Source organism: Protopterus annectens, chromosome 7.part1 (assembly GCF_019279795.1).
Source record: "Protopterus annectens isolate FY-2018-M chromosome 7.part1, PAN1.0, whole genome shotgun sequence".
NCBI lineage: Eukaryota > Metazoa > Chordata > Ceratodontiformes > Protopteridae > Protopterus > Protopterus annectens.
The window spans coordinates 263379183-263405339 of record NC_056740.1 but is presented as its reverse complement, the minus strand read 5'-3'; positions in this window follow the sequence as shown (position 1 = coordinate 263405339).

Sequence of the window (26157 nt, the reverse complement as noted above, 5' to 3'; positions counted from 1 at the left end):
TACCAAATATGGTTGGTATCTTAGTGCAGGAGACTTTCAAATAATTATATTCATCAAGAGAAATCTCACGACTTTCAAAAATTATATTCATCAAGAGAAATCTTTTGGTTCAGCAACATGTCCTCTAACATCACATTTATATTTTTATGAGCTATGTTTAACTAATTTCTTGAAATTTCTGTATAAGTGTCAGTTTATAATAAAGAGAATGTTTTGCTAATGTAATCATTGGAATTCATCACAGCTATCCCCCCACCTTTATCAGGTTTCATCACTCTTACATTTTTGTCAGTGGTAATGCTACTAGGCAGTTCTTCTTCCCATTATGAAATTATAGAATGGGTCCCTTGCACGTTTCTGTCTTTTTTCCTGATTCTGATGTCACTTTTGCACAGTTTTTCAAAAATATTAACCACAGGGTGTATAGGTGGAATAAAGGTATTGGGTCTTCTCATGCCTGAAAATATGTCAGGATTGTTCCCCCTAAACAAAAAAGCAAGTCCAAGTTTCCTACAAAAAAGTTTCAGTTGTAACAATGTCTCATTGGAGAACAATGAGTAACAAAATGGAACAACTTTATAGGTCCTTGATCCTTCCCTATAACCTACAGTTCATTAAGATACAGGGTATTGTGAGGAGAAACTGGAATTTATTCAGTTGACCAGGAATATTTGAATATTGTAGGTGACAAGTCTTGTATCATTTATAAAAAATACATCATAAAGCATTCTATCCAAAATACATCAGTTTTAAGACATTATTTGAACTTACCCATTTAGAAAAAAAGAGAAGGATTTACGGTAAAGTCTGGAAACTGTTCTCAGTGCAAATTTATAGCAGAAGGGAAAAGATTCAAGATACCAGGACTAGGTTAAGTTATGTTATCAGAAATATATTTTTGTTACTCAAAGGGAGTGGTATACATGGCCAAGTGCCAAATACGTGACAGTTATTACATTGGGAAAACTAAGAGAGCATTTATGAACAGGATTTACCAGCACCAGTATGACATGCATAGACAGGATGAAAACAATGAATTTAGTAAACGTAAAAGCACACCCTAGGCGTTATTTTAAATATTGCATTATTAACCATGTTGACCTAGGTCCCTGAGGGGGTCCAAGTAATGACTATTTAGAGTACAAAGAAAAATGGCAGATTAGATGCAATGTCATGGAACCACTGGGTTTAAATGAGAATGTTTCCCTAACCAGCTAGTTGAGGCTGAAGTCTGCCTATTATTTATAATTATTTTTAGCAAGGTTAACTTTCATACAGGGACTTGAATAATCATTACAAGAATAACTGTATTTATCTGTCATTATGGTTATGTGTTCATATTAGTTTTTTATTTTTTTTATTTAAAAAAAAAACTAACATTAAAAAAAAAAACACTAATCAAGCAAGCCCCTCTGCACCCCCCACCCCCCTACTTTTATATTCTCACTCCAAGATCGCACTACAGTGGGGGAAAAGGGAATATTCCCTTTTCCCCACTGTGCTATGATCTCAGCAACAGACATTTCCTCATTTTTTTTGTTTTGTTTTTGTTTTTTAGTACAATTTCACAAAAGTGTTTTTTTTTTTTTTGTGAAAAAGCACTTTCACGAAACTGTGCTCAGCCATTTCTGATTTGTGGAAATGTGTCATCGAGCATTAGTTCTAGATCCGTCTACATATATATATATATATATATATATATATATATATATATATATATATATATATATATATATATATATATATATATATATATATATATATATATATATATATATATATATATATATATATATATATATATATATATATATATATATATATATATATATATATATATATATATATATATATGTATATATATATATATATATATATGTATTTACACACACTTGTGGATTTCTATATATGGACATTGCTGTGCTGTTTAGAATACAGGTTGGGGATTCATTCATGATTTTGCCAAGTTAAAAACAAACTGTGTAGGAATTGCTGTTCAAGTATTCATACTCTGTCAGTTATATTCTGTTAGCTAAACTTCTTTAATTATTAAGGCTTTTAGAGGCTTAGTGTGTTTTCTACAATAATAATAGGTGCTTTAGAGCTTTTACTAAAAAAGTATTTGGGCTACACAAAAAAATTGATTGTATTTCTATGACTGAACGTAATGTGTATGTTTTTTCAAAACAATGCAAAGGGCTCTTTAAATTGCAGAGAGGGCACACAAATTAACCAGCTTCTTTGTTAACTTGACACGTGACTTGTTATTTGTATTTAAAGAGTTGCGTGTGTGTACAATTGCAGTTTTTTTGTTTGATGAAGTCCGCGTCATTCGGATGAAAGCGCTCATTGTTGTGGAATAAAGGAATCTCGGTTTCACTTCTGCATCCTTCTTTCACAATCTTACATATGTATTATATGTTACAAACTATTAATGACAGAGGCAAAAAGCTATCAATCTTTTTGGGATAGCTATGGAAAAGGAAAGAGGGCAACATTCAATGGGGAACAGAGATGAAGGAATTTCACAATAGGATGCATCAGTGAGAAATAAGTTTGCATAGCTTGGTAGGTGACAGAAAACTGTGGTATACACATTTTATGCAACTGAAGATGGGTATGTTAAGAGACGTTCCTAAGAAGAAAGGGAATTAGAAAGAGGAAAATCAGGTATGGGGATATCAGAAATGTCTGACTTTTTGTGGTAGTTAACCTTTCTAAAATTACCCATTAAACAAAATGTGAGGTATAAAATTATTGCAGAATGGATGTGTCACTGGCAAGGATGTAATGCAGAAGAAGACGATGAGCATGTTTTCTTAAAATATACTAGAGTTAATCACTTTTGGGGTATGTTATGCAAGAAATACCCTTTTGAGGAAATAAAAAATGTATCAATGGATATTATAATATTTAGACACTATGGGATTCTGTGGGATACTCATGTTGAGAAAATAGAGTAATTTTATCTGCTGTTTGATTATTAGGGTTAGTAAGATGCCAAGAAGTATTATACAATAAGATGTATAGATTGACTGAAGTTATGTGTAGCCTAAAATTTTGGTTATGGATAGAAAGGGGGTTGAATTATTTGATATTTTTCATTTTTTCTTTTATGATTTTTTTTTCAATTTTATAATCTGTAGTATCTTTTTAAAAATTCATAGATGCTATTTTTTTATTATTTGTAATACAGAATCCTTATTATACATATTTCCTTTGTTGAAATGAAGCCATGTATGCATATATACTGCATGAAAATAATGTTAGTATCATTTGTCTTATTTTCCGTTACTGTGTATGTATTTATATCACTTAAAAAAATCACATTTAATAAAGATGCTTAAAAAATACTGATACATGAAAAGTAGGCACACATGCTTTGCACGTAAGCAACAGATGATTGCACTGAATGTGAATCTCAAGTATAAATACTTCACAGCGGTCTGCCATTTTGTATACCATTCAGCATTTAGTATCCTGTTAGACAGAAATTGCTACTAACAGTTCAAGGCACAGAGTTCTTGCATGGTGTATAAAATAAGCGTATACCTTTATTCATCTCCTTTACAGGAATTTCAAGTAATGGCTATTGGTTATTTTAATGGACCCATCAAGAAGGTGAATGCTTCATAGTACCTGAGCTAGAAGAAATTCCCATCTTCTGTTGAGCAACGTAAACACCATTATGTTGACCTTAAATACTGCAGTCCTGAGTTGCTTCAGAACTGGTAAGCAATTAAATAAAAAGAGCTTTCAGAGATGTATTGCATGTCATGATTTTTCTCTGCTATACGCATACCACTAAAGCATGTATGTGCTACTGGGTGTACTTTTATCTTTCAGTTTGTGAAGAATGTATCTCAATCAGGTGAACTATTACATAAGACCAGGGTGACCATTTTGTTAAAGGACCTAAACTGGGGCACTTGAGGGCTGCCAGGTTTGCAATCCCATTCTCCCAGCCCCCATGGGAGTGGAGATAGGGTAGCCATGTCATCTCACACCGGGGCAGGCAAGTTGGCCTCGCGTCCTTCACCAGGCGCTGTGGGGATGCCACTCTTTGAATAGCACCAGTGAGGAGGCAAGAGGCCACATGCAAGGAGGCTTGAAGCGATGCACATTTGTTGGCACTTGGCACTGTGAGGGTGAGAGATTGAGGTGTGCTGCAAAAAGTGCAGAGATGGGGGGACCCAGGGCCATCTCCTCTGTGAGTTTGAAAGCTCTAAGTGCAAGGCAAAGTGGAGATCTGGTGTCACAGAAGTCTGAATGAGGGATTGTCTGAGGCTTCGTGGCCCAGCAGAGTTTCACGAGGCTGGGAAGATCCCCTGAGAGACTCCTAGAGTACACATGACACTGCATGATTTGGCAGCAGTTAGGAGATATGTAACCCTGGAAAAGAGCTCTCTCTCCTGGGTAGAAGTGGAACCCCAAATGGGATCAATGCGGATGAAAGTCTGGAATGGAGAGAGAGAGGTGGAAAGTGACTGGTACAGGATAGATCTCACCTCAGTGAGGGGGGTATGGACCATGCCCCCTCAGGAACAGAAGTCTGGAGGGGAGAGAGAGGCAGATAATGGCAGCGCTGGGCAAGCTCTTGCCTGGGTGAGGGAGATCAGGCAGAGCTCCCCACAATGGAAGTACTTAAGGGAGCGCTAGGGTGGACAGTAGTGGGGCCTGGAGAGCTCGTTCCTGGGTGAATGGGGTCAGGCACAGCCACCCCCCATGATGGAAGTCCTTAAGGGAGCAAATGGTGGACAGTGGTGGGGTCTGGAGAGCTCCTGCCTGGGTGAGTGGGGTCAGGTAGAGCTCCCCATGATGAAAGTCCTTGAGGAAGCACCAGGGTGGACAGCAGAGGGCTCTGGAGAGCTCCTGCTGGGGCGAAGGCATCCAACTTCACTCCATAACTGATAGCATCCTTGAAATATCTCAAAGTCCCCAGAGCCACTCTGGATGGGAAAGCAGGGGGACTCTGAAACTTTCATGAGAGAGGATCTGCTCCTCAGCAGCCGGGGGGAGTTCCAGAGGTGCGGACAGGCTCGGAGGGCCCCTAAAAGGGTCTGAGGCCATGAGTGGTCCAGCATGATTTGGCAGCCTGCGGGAGACATGCAGGCAGCAAAGTACCCTGACATGGGAGGCCACGGCTGGGGAAGGTCTCTTGGCCAGGTCAAAGGGGAGGACTGTAGGGTTTGGCCCTGACAGAAGTTAGCATTCAAGCACCAGGCAGATGGGTGTAGGGCCTGGAGAGCTCCTGCCTGGGTGAGTGGGGTGAAGCAGAACTCCCCATGATGGAAGTCCTTGAGGGAGTGACTGACTGATGGTGGGTGGGCCTGGAAGGCTCCTGCTGGGGTGAAGGCATCTGACCTTACCTCATACCCAATGGCATCCCTGAAAAATTGCAAAGTCCCCAGAGCTGCTTAGGATGAGAAAGCAGGGGAAGTGGCCACCCTGGGAAGCCAAGTCCCCATTCAGATTGAGCGGTCTAAACTGGGGCATTTCTGTGTCCCAAAGACAATGTTTGGGATTCCGAGACAGAGACTTCCAAACTGGGACTGTTCTGGAAAAACTGGGACTGTTCTGGAAAAACTGGGACTGTTGGTCACCTTGCATAAGACTGAAAAGTTTTCCTGCAGGTTAGTGTGAATAGCACCAAGTTCTGATTTAGTGCTGACTGTATTTGCATGATATATCGTAATTAGACCATCTTTTCTGTTGTGGCTCCATTATGCAGGTCTAACTGATCATTTAGAAGAGAAGACCCAAGCACCTTGTCTATCACATATTGCTGATGCAGTATCTTGTGGGTCTGATGTCAAGGATCTGGTTGCTTTGTCAGAGAGGGTTGAAGATCTCTTTCTGGTGGACATCTATGTTCCAAAAACTCTGGACTAACTACAGATGCAACAGCTAGTTTAGACAGTTGTAGAGCATCAGGTTGGTCAATACCCTCCTTATCCCCTGCCTGGTGTGACCCTTTCCCAATGTGTCATGTTCTATACTTGATGCATTGTGCAACTCAATCACTGTTTGTCCACATGCTATGTGTATGTATCAATCCCTTTTCACTTTAAACTTATGTGTGCAATACATTCCTTATATTCCTTATATATGTGCAGAGTTTACTGTTTGTCTGTTTGCCACAGTAAACTATTCTACACCCTCTTTCCATGCAAATTTACTTTTGCATACCTTATCCCTTCTCCCCATCTATCCATAACCTCCCTTTTCCCCCATTTTTCCACACAGGGTTGGGATGTCACATAAACAGTAACCATCATGTGGAACCAATGTTCACACTGCTGGGAGACTAGCCCTGCCCTAGTTGTTCTTCCATGCCTCATGCATGCACACTTATACCTATGACCAATTTAGAGTGAGAATGTCCATTCCTCCCTCTCTGGGATTAAACTGGAGCATCTGGAGAAAACCTACACAAACACACAGAAGGTGTGGACTCCACAAAGTAGACATCTCAGCTGAGAATTTAACTGGGGAAGCTCTTGCTGTGAGGTGACATTATCCACTATGCTACTGGACTATCCTTTTCTGTTTATACAGAAGAATTGGGTTATGTATTTCCTCAAAAATAATTAAATTTACTGTACCTTCCCACCCCTCCTTTCTGTTTGCTTGCTTTTACCTTCTTTTTTACCAAACACAAACACAAGTATGCTTCACATAACACATCTTCTACAGTACATAGTACGCATAATATATCACACACCAGTGTCTCACCAGTCAAGCCCCTAAGGCATAACACAAAACAAACATCTTAGTCATAGGTGACTCAGCTGTGAGACACACAGATGTCCCTCTCACTAGGCTGGATAAGGAAAAGATCACAGTCAGCTGTCTGTCAAGTGCCAGGATCTGCCACATCACACATGCACTCAATTCTCTCAACAACAGACACTGTTATGACTCTGTCGTAGTCCATGTTGGTGTGAATGACTTGAGATGTACCTCACTGGACTATATGAAGAGAGACATGACTGAGCTCTCTGATTATGTGTCTCAGGCAGGTATGTCACTAGCCTTAAGCAGCATGTTATCTTCGCTTATTATGATACCTCAGTACAAACAAAAAAGATTGACTTCAATAGTTGTCTTAGTTTCTGGTTTCATTGAAAGGGTATCCAGTATTTGTCATCCTGGGATGACATGGTCAACAGACCTAAGTGCTTTGCTAGGGATGATCTTCATCTGTCATCCCTTTGATCTTGGTTACTGGCTAAGGCTCTTACTATCACCATAGTGCCTTTTTTAGGCAAGGTCAAAACAACAAAATTCCCGATGTAAAAATACCCCCTAAAAACAACCTCAAGGTTATGCTGCTAAACGCTAACAGTCTAAACCAGAAACTGCACTCACTGGAAACAGTCCTCACCCTGGTAGATGCTGACATTTCTGCAGTCACTGAAACCTGATTTAAGGCTGCGGAGAATACCCCAGCTATACCAGGTTATATTTTCTTCCATGCATTCAGACCACAAATTGAAGGCATGAGAACTAAAGGAGGTGGTGTATCAATATTCATCAAAGATAAATACACCTCTAGATTGGTTAAACAGTATGATTCCTTTGAAACACTTCAGGTACAATTGACTATAAGTAAGACCCCTCTTCAGGTCATTGCCAGCTATAGGACCCCCTCCATGAATCAGGCGATCCATTCAGCCTACTTGGATCTACTTGAGTTAATCAAAATACAACCAAACACCTTGGTTTTGGGTGACTTTAATTACCTATCCATAGATTGGGTAAATTATATGTGTTCTAACTCACTTATCCAAAGGTTCCTGGACTTCATTAACTCCAGTGCCCTGGACCAGTTGGTTGACACACCCACAAGTGGCTCAAACATCCTGGATCTGGTGCTCACCAACATGGGGGACCGCTGCACCACCCCCAGTGTGTGGCCATCCCTGGTGAGATCTGATAACAAATCAGTCTCACTAGAAGTAACTATAACACAAGACCTCCACTTAGCAACAACTAAACTAAAAAACTTCTCCAAGGCAAATTACATCCTCTTACGTGATGGCGTAAATAGCTTCATAGCCCCCCCGATGGAATTACACCTATGCTGAGTTATACACCAATGTTTTATACAAGCACTTGTACAATTGTTTTGACTCTACTGTACCTGATAGAACCAAAGCAAGATCTTCAGTGAAAAACAAACCTGCCTGGTGGACAACTGCCATTAATAGGCTATAAAACAGGAGAAAGAAATAGCTGTCTAAGAGTAGGAAGGAATGGTCTCAAAACCAGAAACACTCCTTCCTGAACTTAAACAAGCAAATAAGACTCACAGTGAAGTCCTCCAAAGCTAACTATGAATCCAATTAGCTTCCCTAACTAAGGATAACCACAAGGCATTCTTTAGTTACATCCGTAACTTCAAATGTAAGGCCCAGATCTGCACTGAACTTGTAGTTAATGGTACTACATATATAGAACCTGTGGATATAGCAAACCTGCTGGTTGACAGGTTCAGTGGAAACTCCACTCCCCTGTCCTCACCACATATATCCCAAAGCATCCCTAACATCTGTCCCCCACCTAGTATCTCTAAGAAGCAGGTCTTAAATGTCCTCTCCAAGGCCAAAAACACAGCCTCTATGGGACCAGACAACATCCCAGCCTCTGTTCTACATGGGTTAAAACAGGAATTAGCATCACTACTAAGCACATTTTTCAATCACAGCCTAAGCACTGGCTTCATCCCACTGGAATGGAAAACAGCTACCGTCATCCCTTTGCGCAAAGGGGATACATCCACAGACCATGGGAACTATAGATCCATTAGCCTGACCAGTCCTATCTGCAAGGCCATGGAATGAATCATTGTGGACCTTATTAACAAAGATATGGGAAATCTCCAAACAATGGACCCCAACAAGTTTGTCTTTGTCAAGGGGAGATCATGCCTGTTAAACTTGGTGGACTTCTTCAAGACAGTCACCAAAGCCCTAGACGAGGGTAAATCTGTGCATACAGCCTACCTAGACTTAGCCAAGCTCTTTGACACAATCATCTACTCAGGCATCATTGATAAACTCACCCAGCTGGGTATCAAACCATATATTGTCAGGTGGGTTGCAAACTGGCTCACAGATAGAACTCATACGGTCAAAATAGGGGACTCCACCTCCTCCAGCAGACCCATAACTAGTGATGTTCCACAGGAATCGTTTCTGGGACCCCTACTGTTCAGAATCTATGTCTCTGAAGTACAGGCTAAAACTAAAGGACTGTGGCTGACAAAGTTTGCTGATGACTGCAAATTGGAAGTGATCATTGAAACTCTTAGTGATGTCAACATCCTGCAAGAAGGTCTTACGCAGACTAATGACTGCTGCCAAAGTCATGGTCTTAAAGTTAATGCAAAAAAATGCATGACATAGCGCTAATATTCTAAACTGTGTTCTGGCATTGAAAAGTCTTTGATAACCCTCCTTTCTTATTTATTTAATATTTGTTTACCAGGAAAGTCCAACTTGGAATGAAGTAGACTCCGCACAGAAGACACTCCAGCCGAGAAATGAACCAAAGAACATCTTGCTGTGAGGCGACAACGCTACTGCTGTACCACTGTGCTGTCCACTTTTAATCATATTCTTACCTTCGTGTAATTTTATTCTGCAAAAACTAGATGTATTCTGCCTGGTCTCCTTGCACTCTTCCACTGTTAGCCATGAGAGGCATGTAGTTTGTTGCATAACACTGCTCATTAGCATTTCTAAACAGAATAGGGATAATTGGTTAGAATGAGACCGGAACCAAGTATCTAATAAACTAAAACAATTAATAAATTGTTTTAGTGTATTAGATACTTGGTTCCAGTCTCATTCCCTCATTTGGTTCTCCACAATGAACTATTGTGTGTGGTTACAGTAATTTTTGTTCGTTTTCCATCTCTTTGCTGATAATTGGTTAGAAACCCTTCTGTAAAAATATGCAACTCTAATTAGTATTCATGTTTTATGCATGTTTGTGATTTTCTTTATGAATACCATACATACTATAGTTTATGTTGGTTTTGTTTTATGGTTGGGCTTTATATGTTGTGCTGTGTGGTTTTACATATATATATATATATATATATATATATATATATATATATATATATATATATATATATATATATATATCTATATATATATATATATATATATATATTTTATGTTGGAGCTGTATGTTTTGTCATGTCTGCTTCTCTTTAAATTGTGGTGTGACAGTGTTCCTATTAAAGTGTTAGTGACCTCTGCAAAAGGCAGTCACTTATATTACCACTCTGGTAGCTACTGACTCATGCAAAGGGCAAATACTAGTCACTATTACCACTCTGATAGTTGAATGGCTATGTGATAAATTATGTACTTTTGATTACTGGCCAGTACTACATGTTGTAGCTGGTCTTGTTTTTTTTTTTTTTGTTTTTGATTTTTTGTTCTGAAGAAGTTTCTTTGTATTAGGGGAATGAATATTCGCTTGTGGTTTGTGTCTTCTATGCTCTTGCTGGTTTTCATTTTTGTTTAATATCTTATTTACTAATTTTCTTACCGATAAAAATTTGTAGGTAAGATACTATGTGTATGACTGAAAACGAGGTGCTGTTATCACTAACGATGATGACTTAAGACATTCAGAATTAGAGCTAGACTATGGTTCCTAGTGGTGTAGCCCTGAGAAGTAAGAACTTCATTTTACAACTCCACTGGAAAGAACCCCCTATCAAAGTATTACTTCAGGGCAGGGGTCAGAAATTAATGATAGCATCACTTTATTACAATGTAAGATATTTTATTGCCTAATCATGCAGAAGAGATTATCTTCTCATCCTTCAAATAGTCCAGCATTCCACTGTGGTGCTGGAACTTTACAAATTCTTTATTGCCCATACTTGATTATCAGAAGCATAGCTAGAGTAAGTCAAAGGGAGCAATTGTCTCTGGTACAAAGGGGTGTGATTTGCAGATGCCGATAACTCTTTGATGCATTATGGACATTCTTGCATTTCAGTTAGGAATGAAGTACTTTAGCTGACCATGTGTGATAGTAACTGTAAGAAGGCTCTTCCTGCAAATGCAGCAAGCAGTTAGCTACAGTTTTAAAAGAAGAGTTTTTTTGGCCCTAAAGTACGAAAAGAACGTTCCTTTTTTGTCATCAACTTAAGTTGAGAATGAGGAGCACTAGACTGGGGGGTGACAAAGGGCACCCTAGTTGCTAGTTACAGTTCTGGTGATTATAACAAAATATTCTGCAATTATAATAAATCTAAACTTAAAAGAAGAGATGTTGACCAAATAAGCTTTACATAATATTTGGTAAGTCAAACAAATATGTCCTATACAAATACAATACTGTAATTTTGATTGTGTAGTGTTTCCTAGAAGGTCATCAGGGTGTGGTTGATACTACAGGATAGTTTTCTTATGTCATGTCTCACATTACATAAGTGGTCTTAGCCAGGCTATTGTGTAGCACTGTTAATAAATTTGCCATCAATTTTAGTTATGTATGAAGAAGAGATTTACTTTTTACTCAAAGTGCTCCCAGATACTGGAAATTCTTTCAAGATAATATCAGAGGTTTAGTAAATATAACCTCCTTTATTGGTAACTTTATGATAATGAGGAAAGTCATATATAAGTCAAATACCCATTTTTTTGAAGGCGTCACAGTATAAAACAACTTTGCAATCAGTTCTTTGAATTCTGACTGAATGTTTGGAGTCCAAAATCCTAATTCTATTACCCAGACACATCCAAATATGGTCGTCAATACATGCTTGAGAGAACTTCTCAGCTGATCATCATGCCAAGCTATGTCTGGTGGTTTCCTCTTATAGGTAGCTGGATTTCTACTACCACTGTCCTTGGCACCAAAAACAGAACATCAGTAGGAGGAAGAAGGTTACATGGAAGAGGATCCTAGGGAGAAGCAGTGTATACACGTGAGTGGTACATGGGCCTTGTATACCCATGCACTAGTGACACAACAATGTCCAAAACTATATACCATAACATGTCATTTGTGCATGGAACCAAGAATAACAAAATACATGCAGCTGGGACTTTGCAGTGATTGACAGAAACAGGAGGCAGCATGACCTGTTCAAGCTTTGTGTGATACAGCCATCATCACAAGAAAAGGTAACAGAGCACAACACAGGACACAGGACACAGGGGCACCATCTCACACACACACACACACACACACACACACACGCGCGCGCGCGCGCATGCATCCTCTGCATTGCTCATGGATTCAGCCACAAAATGCAGGTGCAGAATGGAATGTTTCATGAATGTGAATAATACCATAATGATCCATGCTCACATCATAAGTGTGCTCCTACAGTATCTGGCCAACCTCCCAGGAGATGCACAGATTGATGGCCTCCTCTGGTACAGAGAAGTCAACATGTAGGATCCAGAGGTGGATGTTGGGCTGTGCCCACGTCTTGTGAGACAGGGCTTACATCCATGATAGTTGGCATAATAACAGTAAATGATGGTTTTAATATCCTTAGTGCCTCATGAAGTGACATATCATAATGAAGATCCTCTACCTCCATGTCATGACTGCAGTGGGCCACTGGAAATGTAATAGCTGACAAAAATCACATATTTAGCTTAGCCATGCCTGCCATGGGTCTTAACGAAATGAACCAGCTGACAATCAAGAGAGACTGAGACTGGACACCTGGTGTATTTGTGTTATAGAAACAAATATCATCTCATGTATGGCTAACTTCTAATCTCCATCATGAATTGTGCAACTATGCACAAGATGCAACAGACAGCACCTGTAGTTTCTGCATGAGTACCCAATGGAGTCTTTGATAACCAGCCATTAGGCTCAAAGTGCAGCCTTTGCTACATAGGTACACCGTACAACCCAGCCATATGGCAGTCACCATCTATGCCATCTTCCATAGACCACCTAATTGCAATCAGTTCATATATATAGCTAAATGAGACAGCACAGAGATTGGTGTGCTATGGACAGGAACAGCAATATTCTCTAAACTTCTTATATGAAATACTGACGGCACATTGCAACTGTACCTTTGCAACCTCCACTTTGAGTCTGCCACACTGCACATGGGCTGTCACACATATTCTGGGGCACTAGAGAGGTGGTTGTCAGTCATGCCACATTTGTCACTGGGTATGCGTGCACCTGTTCCTGGTGTAACACCAGCATTGCTTGGTGCTGCCTCTGAAGCAGTCTCACAAACCCTGCTGTTCATGTGGAATAAAAAGAAGCATAAAAATCATAATCCATCAAGAATGGCAGCTGGATCCATCGCAAGTCATTGACTACCAACCAATCAAATATAAACTCATTAACATAAAAGCATAGCAAATTTCCTCCCTGAAACAATCACCAGCTTTTCAAGTAACACCACTGCCCACCATGTGAGCAACCTCCCCTCTGCACCTTGTTATATAAATATACTAATTCACCAGTCATTTGACCACATGGAAAATAAAAATGCTCTGTATGGATGAAGTCAGTAGCTGCACAAACAAGTTTCATATTCAAGTTACATAAGTAGAAATGCAGTCCACTATTTATAACTTTGGCAAATCCATTATTACTGCCTCATACCCATATCCGTAACATTATACTAAAAACCTGACCAGGTCATCAGAGATATCGGGACCCCTGATGATAATGAACTCTTCTTTGACCACCAGATCTTTATTTTGGTTAGAAAATCCTTGCTCAGTGTATGTCTTCAAGGCCCAGAAAAGCTTTAGTCCTCACTTATTGGGACCCTCATTAAATATACTGCCCTCAAGAGACCTCAACATTTCCTCAACAAAAACATCTTGGGTTTTAACATGCTTAGCTACTCTGATAGACTAAAATGCATAATCCTTTATTCAACTTCACACAGGCTTCTTAGGGGAAAGATTTGTTTAAGTAACCTAGTAGTGGACAAAGGTTAAATGTCTGTGCTTCAATTGCCTGTGGTCCAACCCATCTACAGGTGGAGTATGTCCACAAGAAATCACTGTCAGCAAGATTTGCCAGCAGCCATGCCCTTTTTCAGGGTATTCCCCTCTGCATTGTGTTGATGAGACCATGGATCTGGTATTTATAAGTATTAAGTATGGGGGTTGTGGAGGGATCATCCCCCGCAAAAAAATGCCTAAATTGTTTTTCGGCAGGTTTTTTCAGTGAATGCAGTTCTGGGATTCCAATCCTCAGTGAATTCACTTTTGTCCACTTATAGTGGAAGTTATTTGTTTAGCTTTCAGTGCTGTGAATAACCCTAAACTCTTTGAACTCCTTTACCTAAACAGCATCAGAAGTAAAGCAAAGCAAACACCTGTTCTGGAAACCTAATCCTATACTGCCACACTAACAATACCAGCTGATGCAAAAGGTACATAACCCAACAAATCTCTCATTTCTCAACAGGCTGCCGTGCATATCTGGTACAGTGTGGTCTTGGCAGCCTTTAAACCAGTCTGGATGACTGGATGAGTGACCACAGCTTTATACCTAGACACGTAGGAATAGGGTACTTAATGGGCATGCTGTTACTCTTCCATCAATATTAGATACTATGGCTTTGTTTCTCAGTGATCTCCTCGATATAAACCTAGTACAAACCTATGAGTTTGTGAAATTAACATCAGTGAAACAGGAACAAGGAGAAATGCTTGACCAGCTACATAGTAACCACATGTATGAAAATCATGTCAACTATATGTCCGTGCATGCAAAAAACATATAGTTAAGCAATAACCCATGACTGGATGTGGGAAATGTTGGATTCACCCATGGTTGGTGTGGTTTGATCATGATGGTGAAATGTGGTAAATACAGCATTACCCACACCCAGTGGTAGGTTATTGCTATTATACAATGACATTATTTAAGAAAGAAACTGCTTACCTCTTCTTAAATAATGTCTTTTTATAATGGTGCTGTAGTGTTCTTTTGGACTGTTTCCCCATTCTTTCACATTTACTGATGTCCTGCACATGTTTATAGGAATTACTTTTTCACACTTGTACAGTACATCAGTGCTGCTCAACAGAAGCAATGGAGGAAAATAATCTCTGATGCTGTTTTTTTTTTCTTTTAGCACAAGGTAAAAATGTGGAATTTCTACAAAAATCTAGACAGTTCAGAGGTACAACAGTCTGCCAAGATTGCACAGAAATACAAGGAAAATCAGACACGTTTCTGTTTCTTTAGTTTTACAGAATGTACTTAATTTTTCTTGTATTTGGTCATCACTCTGTAGCATACATCACTAGAAAAGTCTGGCAGCTGAATAATAAATCAGTGGACAGATTGTTTTCTTTTGGTATATGCTCAATTTACAACACCTATGCTGGTTGGGCTGACCAATCAGCATGCACATTTTTTAATACTACTGAGTAATAAGACCTATTTGCACAGTATCTTTCTGAAAGCATATGTTTGATAATGTTAGATACAGCAGTGAGGCAGCCATGCATTGTGATACGTAGTGGCTGGCAAAGAGTGGTTCTGCCATAACTTGACTGATGCAGATATCCTAGGACAGGCCGCTGGTCATAGCGTTATGAAGTATTTATGAAGCATTCATGGCAGATTGATAGAGTTCATACTCTGCAGAATTGACAATTTGAATGGAATCATTCCTAAAATCAGTTATGGTATCACAAAGTAGTAGAAAGGAGAGGCACTTTGTGGGCTATTGCACCCTTCTAATTGGGCAACAAGAAACCCTCATAATTCTATACCTAGTTTGGTGGTAACAGAAGAGAATATCTGTTGGTAAGCAGGCTACTTTACAACTTTTTCCTTATCGATATATGGAAGGATCTTATAGTTAACATCCACTGGGATACAAAAGTCCACTGCCCCTTCAGTTTTATGAATCATTTTATTTATTTTAATTGTTTTATTTGTATTTTATCATAATTATGATACCTTGAGTTGTTACTGGCTGGAAGAGCTATGTGAATGGATAGAGTACATGTTTGATCACATGGCTTTAGTGTACATATATTTTGTATATGGGCACATTATGTACTTCATAGTTACAAACACACCATTAATGCACTCAGTATGCAGATACAGTTATTCTCATCCTATAACTGTTCTCAAGGTATATTGTATTCTTCTTTTTATAATTTATGAATTATCATATGATAAATATTAGTATACTGTTACCATTATTAGCATTATTCAGTTATATTGACCTGCACTGCAGCTTCCTTTTTGATTCCTTATTGCATGTATGGGATTGGATAGGCGTTCTGTAGTGTTTATATTCAGTATTAACAACTCCCAGTCCATTCACACAAGAAGATCAGACTACAACATGCTAGTAATGAAAATTCTGGAAAAGTGCTGAGTGACCAGAGGTCTCCTCTTTTCAGTTCTGATAAAAAGTGGTAGTAAACTGGTACTAGTGTACACGTGTGTGTGTGTGTGTGTGTGTGTGTGTGTGTGTGTGTGTGTGTGTGTGTGTGTGTGTGTGTGTGTGTACGTATGTGAGCATGTATACATGTGTGCAGTCATGTGTGCGTGTGTGTGCGTGTGTAGGTATGTGAGCATGTATGCATGTGTGTGTGTGTGTGTGTGTGTGTGTGTGTTTGAGAGTCAGAGTGTGTGTGGCATAAGATGTATGCTCCTTTTGAAGATGGCAGTATACAAATGAACTTTTTATTATTTAATCTGACAATGTATTAAGTGATTTAAAGAAACTCCCTCTGCTGTTCGAACAGCACTGTAATTAGCAAACATTTCATATTAACAGTCCCTCATCATTGGCTACAACCTACCTCATATTCAAAAAGTGTTTATCTCTCCAAGACTTAACTTCCCTCACCCTTAGTAAATGTATGATTATTTTCAGTTGTTGCCACTGCAACTGTAAAATGACTGTTTTTAAATGAGGACACCAGTCTCTAATTTATGTGTATGCTATTTTGAAGGCATTAGTTTAGACAGCTGTATTCATAATTTAGTTTCAGTGAACTTAGTAGAGTACAAAGAGTTCGTCTGGCTACAACTCTCATACTGAATATCATCGTGCTAATTTATAAATAAAGCTATCTGTTACACTTTTACCACAGAGTGCCTGCCAGAGGTAGGATTGCAACTCTTACCTCTAGTTTGTCTAACTTGTATCTTATTCTTAGGGCTACAAGGCAGTCCATGGACCCATTTTGTCTGTCTCTCTACCCTATCTGTGAAAAAACATCACAAAAAATTACTATATTTTTGTTCACTTTCCATCTGTTCATTTTCTGCCCTTTCAGCCTAAAATTATTTGTTTAGTTCATGGGACAATATACAGCATGCTTTGTGAGATACTCAGTACTGCATGAGGAGCTTTTCAATGCTTGCTACTATATGTACAACTATAAGGCCTTCTGTCATGCTTGCTTTTGCTTCTTTGTGCATTATTCATCCCTCTTCAGAATCAAACGGTAGCTTGTCTTCACCTTATGTGGCACACATAAATTGGACAGATCTTGTAGATTGGTTGCCTAAACTCATAATGGACTGCATATAAGAAAATTGGATGAAATCCGGGCTTGTGGTTTCAGAGGGAGTTAAAAAAAAGTGGAAAGATGAAGGCTGCTAGACCGAGTAAGGACTAAACCTGTTTTACATTTTTTTTCAGAATTTCTTATTCATGCTGCCATCAGAGAATAGCATGTAGAAGTGTTCAGTACATGAATAATCCTTTTGATTTGTGGCATCGGTAGTATGTACATGTTTTTCTTCTTAACCTTTATTTCCCATTACTTAACAAAGATGTATGACTAACTAATTTCTGATGTTTAGAGAAGCTGATTGGAGGAAAAGACTATTGATTCTCTTTAGTCAGACTATATACACAATATAAAGGAAATTAAAGTAAATGTCTTACATTAAGATCTACATTTGTGTTTAAAATATGATATTTTGCCTTGAATTATTTACAAAATTAAAAAAATACATAATGCATAATCAACTTGTTGCAGGGGTTATTCAGCAGACTTGTACAGAAATTCTACAATGCCAATACATGGATCAGTGAAATTTTCAGTTGGTTATATATTTTTGTGTCAGTAAACAATTGATTTTTTCAGTTGTGATTATCTGATTAAATTTGATGTATTGTAAGGGATGAAATATTAGGTTGGTTCCCCTGTTTTTGTCTTCAGTAAATATTTATACAAAAGAGAAACTAAGAAAGCCAGTAGCTGCTATTCCCTTACTGTTGTGAAATTACCTTCATCATAACATATAACAACATTAGATATTCACAGTACTTTTATTACTTCTTTTAATAATTGCAATAATGCAAACATTCAGGAATCGTGGATTGTTGCTGCACCTTTTATGTCATTTGAATTCCTTGAGATGGCACATAATGTTTGCAATCAAAGTTAAGCATCAGCTACTGAGTTTCTCGGCTGTACTATTCATGTGTATTCATTGATTGCAAAAAAACAAATGATAACCAGGGCCAACAATTTCCCAAAGACCAAATGCTGTTTATGTTTTTCATAGATGTTACAGTATTAGTTCAACTGGTTAGTTACAACTTTGTAAACAGACTGCTATTGAAGTGGCTACATTACTAAATGGCACTGCAGCCACAGAACACATAAGCTGATGCAATGACTCTCTGCAGAATGCAACAGCAAAACAGTAACACTATGTACTGAACGGCAGTTATGACTGCTGCCAGATAATAAACTAAAAGGGAAGTTCTGTGGTTACTAATCAGTTGCCTTAATTTTGTGCTTTTAGTGAACTATCCATAGCTTCATAGCTGATTACTAGGCTAATGACCCCGGGGGCCTTTATAAGTCTAGCCATGGTTCCCAAATGTATCTGACAAATTTTGATACCCTAGAGTTACTTTCAGTGGTATGTGTAGGCTTGGGTATGGTTGTTCAAGCATTTAAAGGGCTGCCTGTGTTTACTAAAGACATACATACCAGACTGGAGGTACATTTTTGATTCTCCATCTACCTGTTCATGTTATATTTGAATTGAGTTAGGGAAAAACTCTGCTTCACATGGATAGGAAGCCTGTTCCAGAGAAAGGGTAGTCTCTGAGACACATAGCTGCCCTCTAATATGTTCTGTTTATGTTGCAGATGAGGTTTAGGACCATAAACTGGGCAATTCGGATGCCATTTGTTTTGTGGATGTGCAACAGGTCCTCCCAAGTGGGATCAGAGGATGTTTTGTAGGCCAGGCATAGATTGCCTCTCAGCAGTCAGTAGGAGACCAAGTACAGTGATTGGGCTATGAGGCAGTCCATGTAGGACATGTTGTTTTGAGGGGCATCTGTCAACACTTCAGTTGTATACACATACCGAAGGGGGCATTGTACTTAATGATTGGTATAATGAGGACTGAGTACAGCAGAGCTGTGACTTTCATTGGATCTAGATGCCATACTCTTGCTTAAAGTATTAGTACCATAAACACATGATGGTCAAATACCAGGTTACTGTCTACATGCTTCTCCAAATGCCTGATCAATAGATCTAGTCTTAGGTGTATATTATCACTGTGGTAGCTTCCAAGGGTAGCCATCTTCCCAAGAGATACTATTATGCATTTCTTGGCATTGAGCTATTCCAAGCTTCTTTGTATCTTGTCTAAGATTCATGGACAGTTACTGTAAAACTCATGTAGATGTAACATGTTTATTGCCAGAAATACAATAACAAAAGTAATCAACAGCCTGTATTTACCAAGAAAACAAAAGGAAAGGCCATAGCTCTTCCAAGTTCTGACCAGACTGAATGTCAGTACACAAATGTGGAAATCATGTCAGCATTCCTTGAGCTTTGAGTATAGTAATATAAGAGCTTTATCAATCTATTAACAAGTCATGAGTCAAAAAATCAGTGAATTAACAAGAGTGGTTACAGATTATGAGTTCCATCTGAAAGATGGAAGTCCAACAAGACTGTCTCCTAAAACAGAATCAAGTTTTTTTTTTTTTTCAAAAAACCTATAACACCAAACATCTAACAGTGGTTAATAATCAGAAGCATGCAAATAAGTTGAAACCCAACTGCATTTAGCATCCTAGTAGCGCAATTAAGAGTTCAGAACAAACAGCAGTGGAGACCATGTCAGATTTTACAAATTTATGTCCAGATAAGAATTAGTCTAACTTTTTCGTCTGTACATTAATGCATGAAATGACTCCACCCAATTATGCAAAATATTTTTTTAGTGTTTAAAGATGAGTAAAAGCACAGTTGCTATGATGTTTCATATATATATATATATATATATATATATATATATATTTTTTTTTTTTTTTTTACCCAGATAAAGTAAGATTTCTCCTATGAAGGCCTAAAAGCCAAAACACTACTTCCTGTGACTTTACTACAGACCCATCGCAAATCAAAATAATCGGTGTCCTGACTTGAACATCTCCAACAGTCCATAGATACACTTACTGAGCCAAATCATTTGGTAAGACTTGTCAAAGTAAAAGAAGATATCAGGGAAAGCTTTTAGGCCATATGAAGCCCAGCAATCTGGACCATTAACCAGAAATTTTAGTACTACAGTAGCCAGCCCATTTTAACATCGGTTGAGAAATAATCAGGAGTGAGGTGTAATTGATGTATTCATACCGATCCCTAAGCTTAATGCCTCATTCTTCCCCTCTCAGTTAGTGTACAATACAGAAGCGGTCCAGGAATGGCTATTCTATTATTAGTTCAGGATCCCCACAGCTGCCTTAAATTGGAGATATTGCCACCATTTGATGTTCACTTTGGGATAAGATGCCCAAAGTTGATGGTAAGAAAGACAGAAAGAAAGAAAGATGTTATCAGTGGGCGAGCACAAATCCTTGACAAAAAAGATAGCTTCTCTAATCCAGTCTGCCCACCATAGCTTAGATCTATGTGTATAAAACAGAATCAAGCCATTTTACTGAAGCTTGACAATATGGATAAAGTTGGGTATCATTCTGATGCATATATTCCTGATTTACCTGAAATAAAGGGACAGAGTCATATGTAAGCTTTCCCATCTAGAAGTGTCTTCTGGAAATCCTTTATAAAGTGTAGACCCTGTCCATGTGTAACAAGGTCCCACAGCACTAATCCCCAGGAACACATCTGACCTCAGAGGCTTTGTCCAAGAATAGCCAATTCCAATCATTTTAGCAAAAAGAGGCAATTTTGTGGGAGGTTTGGGCAACAGAGTCCTTGATGTTTAATGGATAAAAATCACTCATAGCAGTGACTACTCAAAATTAATTACGGTGCAGTAAAAACAAAGAACTTTTTTCATCAATACAAAAGAAAGGATTTAATGCACTGTTTTACTACTACTGTATGATTTGTCTGGCACATTTCAAAGGTCTCAGGAACTTCAGGGATCCAGTTTATTTTCAGACTGAAGCCAGGTAAATAAGGACATATCAATTTGATATCTTCCCCTGAGATTCCTATAAAAGACCCAGTATTGAAAAACCCAGATGGCAGAACGGGATTATTTAACTCTTCTCATCACATCACTTGTGTTGCAAAAATGGTATCTTCTATTTCCTTAAGGATCCTACTGAAGTGTGTAGATAAAAAAAAGTAGACATAACTCTGTACATTAGATTAATCAATATTGTTATGTACATTATAGTGTTAACCTGGGACTTTATGCAAATTAATAACCAAATCAAAATTTAATGGCAGGACTGGGATACTAGTACAACAACCAAAAACACATCACCACCAGTCCTCCTAAATGGTTCTGGTCCTGCCACTACAGTTTATTTTAACTTTATGCAGGTTGTCAAGGTTATGTGGACTTTTGTTATTTTACCTGAACATATACTACACTGAACTGATAAACTAAACAGATTAGTAGATAACCTTCTGCTTGATGAAATGGAGTTGTGTGTGCATAATTGTGGTCATGATGACCATTGAGAATTACATAAAGCAACAATAATATGTCTAGGGGTCTGGGCAACATAGCTCTGTTCAAGGTGTAGATTTGTTCCTTCTTTGTCTGCGTCTGTAATATTTGAGTAGTTTAGGGTATTTGGTTCATTTTGGCATTGAGTAATGGCTGTCATTACTGTCTTAGTGAGGTGGTCAATAGAAGGATGGTATTATGGCCATACAGAAAACACAATACCTATGGTATTAGCTACAAAGTTGCTTAATAATTCCTATGAATGGGCTGCAGACTTCATGATATGACTTTGTATTTTTTTTAAAGTTTGTAGATAAAAATCTCTTTAGGTATTGCCTGTACCTTTCCAAAACTGGACACTATTTTCAGTTAACTGCCTTATGTTTTAGTGTGTGTAGATGTCATATTCACTTCACAGATGCACTGTAATATTTTATTCTGAGTAACTAACTCCTCTTGTTCCACATTTTAGTTTAAGAAACTTAGTTATGGTATAATTTTGACTAGGGAGGAATAGTGGGAAGATATTTTAAACAGCTAATGAGTTGTTAACAACTGAATTAATTTTAATAGGAGATGTTTCAAGCAGTTATCACCTGTGGCACATCTGTCTTTTGTTTTAGGATAGGCTGCCTTGCAGAAAACTCTGTGCATATATAGGTATTTATCAACTGCAGCAATAGCTTTCAATACAGTGCTTAGTTATAGTGTTGCATTTCTAATATCTGAAAGATATGCTCTATTATTTTACTTGGGGGATTCACACACAGCATGGTAAAAACATTCTGCATCACTAATGATTTTTTTTTTTTTGCTTAGAAGATTCAACTTTAGAACCATGTTCAGTTTTTAAGCTGTGACCAGGCAAACATTAATAACTTTGATGTCTTATAACAGATTTTTGGCTATGACATGTTTAATTTAGGAATATGTAACAAACAGGTAAATGTGATATATACTTCTTTAGGACTGCATGTTTAAATTCAAGGGAAATCTATGCAGTCTGAGAGCTGCAGGATGTTAGATCATTGAAATGGTAACATTTAATTTTGATTGCAAATATAACGTACTCTTCCTTTTCATTTAACCCCTTCTTCTCTGATTATACTTGCATCACCACAGCAGTGCACCAGGATTCGAGAACATGGCCTGTAGCTAAACTTAGATTAAAAAAATTATCAACATCACAAACTCCTTCTCTCAAGTTCACAGCTCTTATTCCACAACTAATGACCCTTTGCAGTTTTCTCTCTACCTTCTCACAGAGTGTGCTGCAGCCTTCCACTTTAAGGAAATCTGTTTTAAAGAAACTAGAATGCTACTAATAATCCTGCAGAACTCTTCTTCTGGAAGCACTAAGCTCCATCCCACTTTCTTTAGAAAGTCCACAGACATAATTGCAAAACCTTTTACATCTATAATGTGTCATCTATTACTGGTATTTGTCTTCCCTGCTTTTAAACATTCTGTCATTATCCTCTAGCCAAGGTATCTTCTGCTAAATATCATTATCCTCTACCCGAGGTGTCTACTGCTAAATATCATTATCCTCTACCCGAGGTGTCCTGCTAAATATCATTATCCTCTACCCGAGGTGTCTTCTGCTAAATATCATTATCCTCTACCCGAGGTGTCTTCTGTTAAATATCATTATCCTCTACCCGAGGTGTCTTCTGCTAAATATCATTATCCTCTACCCAAGGTGTCTTCTGCTAAATATCATTATCCTCTAGCCGAGGTGTCTTCTGGTAAATATCATTATCCTCTACCTGAGGTGTCTTCTGCTAAATATCATTATCCTCTACCTGAGGTGTCTTCTGCTAAATATCATTATCCTCTACCCGAGGTGTCTTCTGCTAAATATCATTATCCTCTACCCAAGGTGTCTTCTGCTAAATATCATTATCCTCTACCCGAGGTGTCTTCTGCTAAATATCATTATCCTCTACCCGAGGTGTCTTCTGCTAAATATCATTATCCTCTATCCGAGGTGTCTTCTGCTTAATATCCTTATCTTCTGCCCGAGGTGTCTTCTGCTATATATCATTATCCTCTACCCGAGGTGTCTTCTTGTAAATATCATTATCCTCTACCTGAGGTGTCTTCTGCTGAATATCATTATCCTCTACCCGAGGTGTCTTCTGCTAAATATCATTATCCTCTACCCGAGGTGTCTTCTGCTAAATATCATTATCCTCTGAGGTGTCTTCTGCTAAATATCATTATCTTCTGCTCAAGGTGTCTTCTGGTAAATATCATTATCCTGTACCTGAGGTGTCTTCGGTTAAATATCATTATCCTCTACCCAAGGTGTCTTCAGCTAAATATCATTATCCTCTACCTGAGGTGTCTTCTGCTAAATCTGACAAGCACTTTCACCCTATTTTCACCCTCAGTCTGCTGGCTAAAATCCTTGAACAATTTCTATATAAAGAACTTCTTAAATGCATAAACAGCTGTTGTCTTCTCTTCGACATGGATTGAGAAACTCATTTAGCACTCCTACCACTCTCTTCATGGTGACTAATACCATCTATTGTAGCCTCAACAATTGCCGTATAATTACTGTCAACTTTGCACATGTGACTTGGTCTTTCAAAATACTTAATCATAAATTGCTGTTATGTAAGCTAGCCAAGCTTAACTTTGGTTAAAATATAATTAATTGGTTTCACATCTATTTGGAGACTACAACATTCATACTTGTACAATGGGCATGCTTACCACAGGTGTCCCAAAAGGTCCGGTTTTAGGCCCTTTCTGTTTTCCTTGTTCATTATTGATCTTCCTGAGTACCTTTCTAAAATGGGCATTATACTTTACACAGATGACACACTGCTTTGCTGGTAATAAATCCCCAACCACACCTTAAACCCAAATTCAACTATTGTTCTCCACACTCTGCCTTTGGGTTTCCTCAAACAATCACAAAAAAAAAAAAAAACACTAATAGCATGATCTCCTTATCCCATCCCAAACTCTCCCATCTTACTTCATTTACTATAACTGGCAATCAGAACACCATACCATATGTACAAATACCTCAGTCTCACCCTCGACTGTTTGTTTTCATTTTCCATCAACAAAGACATAGTTACTAATAAAGTCCTTTTTCAACTCAAACTTTGCTATAGAATTGACTTTTTCTGACTCTGCAGGTTAGAATTGTTCTGGCCAAAAATGTTCTCTTCCCTAAACTGGAATATGGCCTACCATTTTTAACTTTTCAGTCTTCCTACAACACTAAACAACTGTAAACTGCAGCAAATAAAAATCTGTAGATTTGATCTCCTTGCAGATTCTCAAGCTCACCACTGTCTTCTTCTGTAGAAAATAAAATGGGTCTCTATATTTGGCAGAGCTACCTTTTTTGATAAGCACCTTATTGTTCAAAATATTAAAAAAGGATACTTCCCAATATTGAAAAGACTACTTGTTTGAGAACCAACTTACTTCCTAAGACATTTCAAGAGTGGGCAGCATCTCCCTTCATATACCAACCTTTAAAACTGTGGCAGGTAGAAAAGCATTTTCCAGACTTGGACTAGCAGTGTGAAAGACCCTTCCCCCAGACTTAAAGAACAAAGAAACCCTGGATGAATTAAAATGTATGGTCAATGAATATCTCATTAAGGGTTCAAATGGATTAAAGATAATGGGTAAATTATCTACTCATTCTGTTAGCACTTTTTCAAAATAGAACTTTAAAAGTCATGCCCATACTGACCTACCTGGGTGTCCAATAAAAAGATTCTATTTAAAAATCTGTGGAATCTACCTACTCCCTAATTCTTGCTAAATCAAGTTCCTTTCTGAACTGCAGGGGAGGGTTGCACCTCATAAAGAAAAAAGTATACCAACAACTGCAAAGGAAGGGCTCAGGGCAGGCAAAAATAAAGTAACAGAAGAGCAGAGCCAAACCACCACAACTGTCCAGGATAAACACAATAATGCTTCGATGAAAAATGCAAAAAAATCTTTATTGAAGAGCTCAAGGTAAGCGCTTTCATGACCTCTGTGGTTGTGTCATCAGACTACATCCAAACAAACAGTTTCTCAGCTTAAATGGTTGCACCTCAACATGGTTTGTCATACCCTTAGTACTGTATGCTTCGCAGAAGATACTCCTTCCTGAATATATATATTTTTTTACTAAATGTAAGAGGAAAGTACATCATTTCTATGGGACGGATGGCATCATAGAATCAGATGGAATTTTCTGATCCT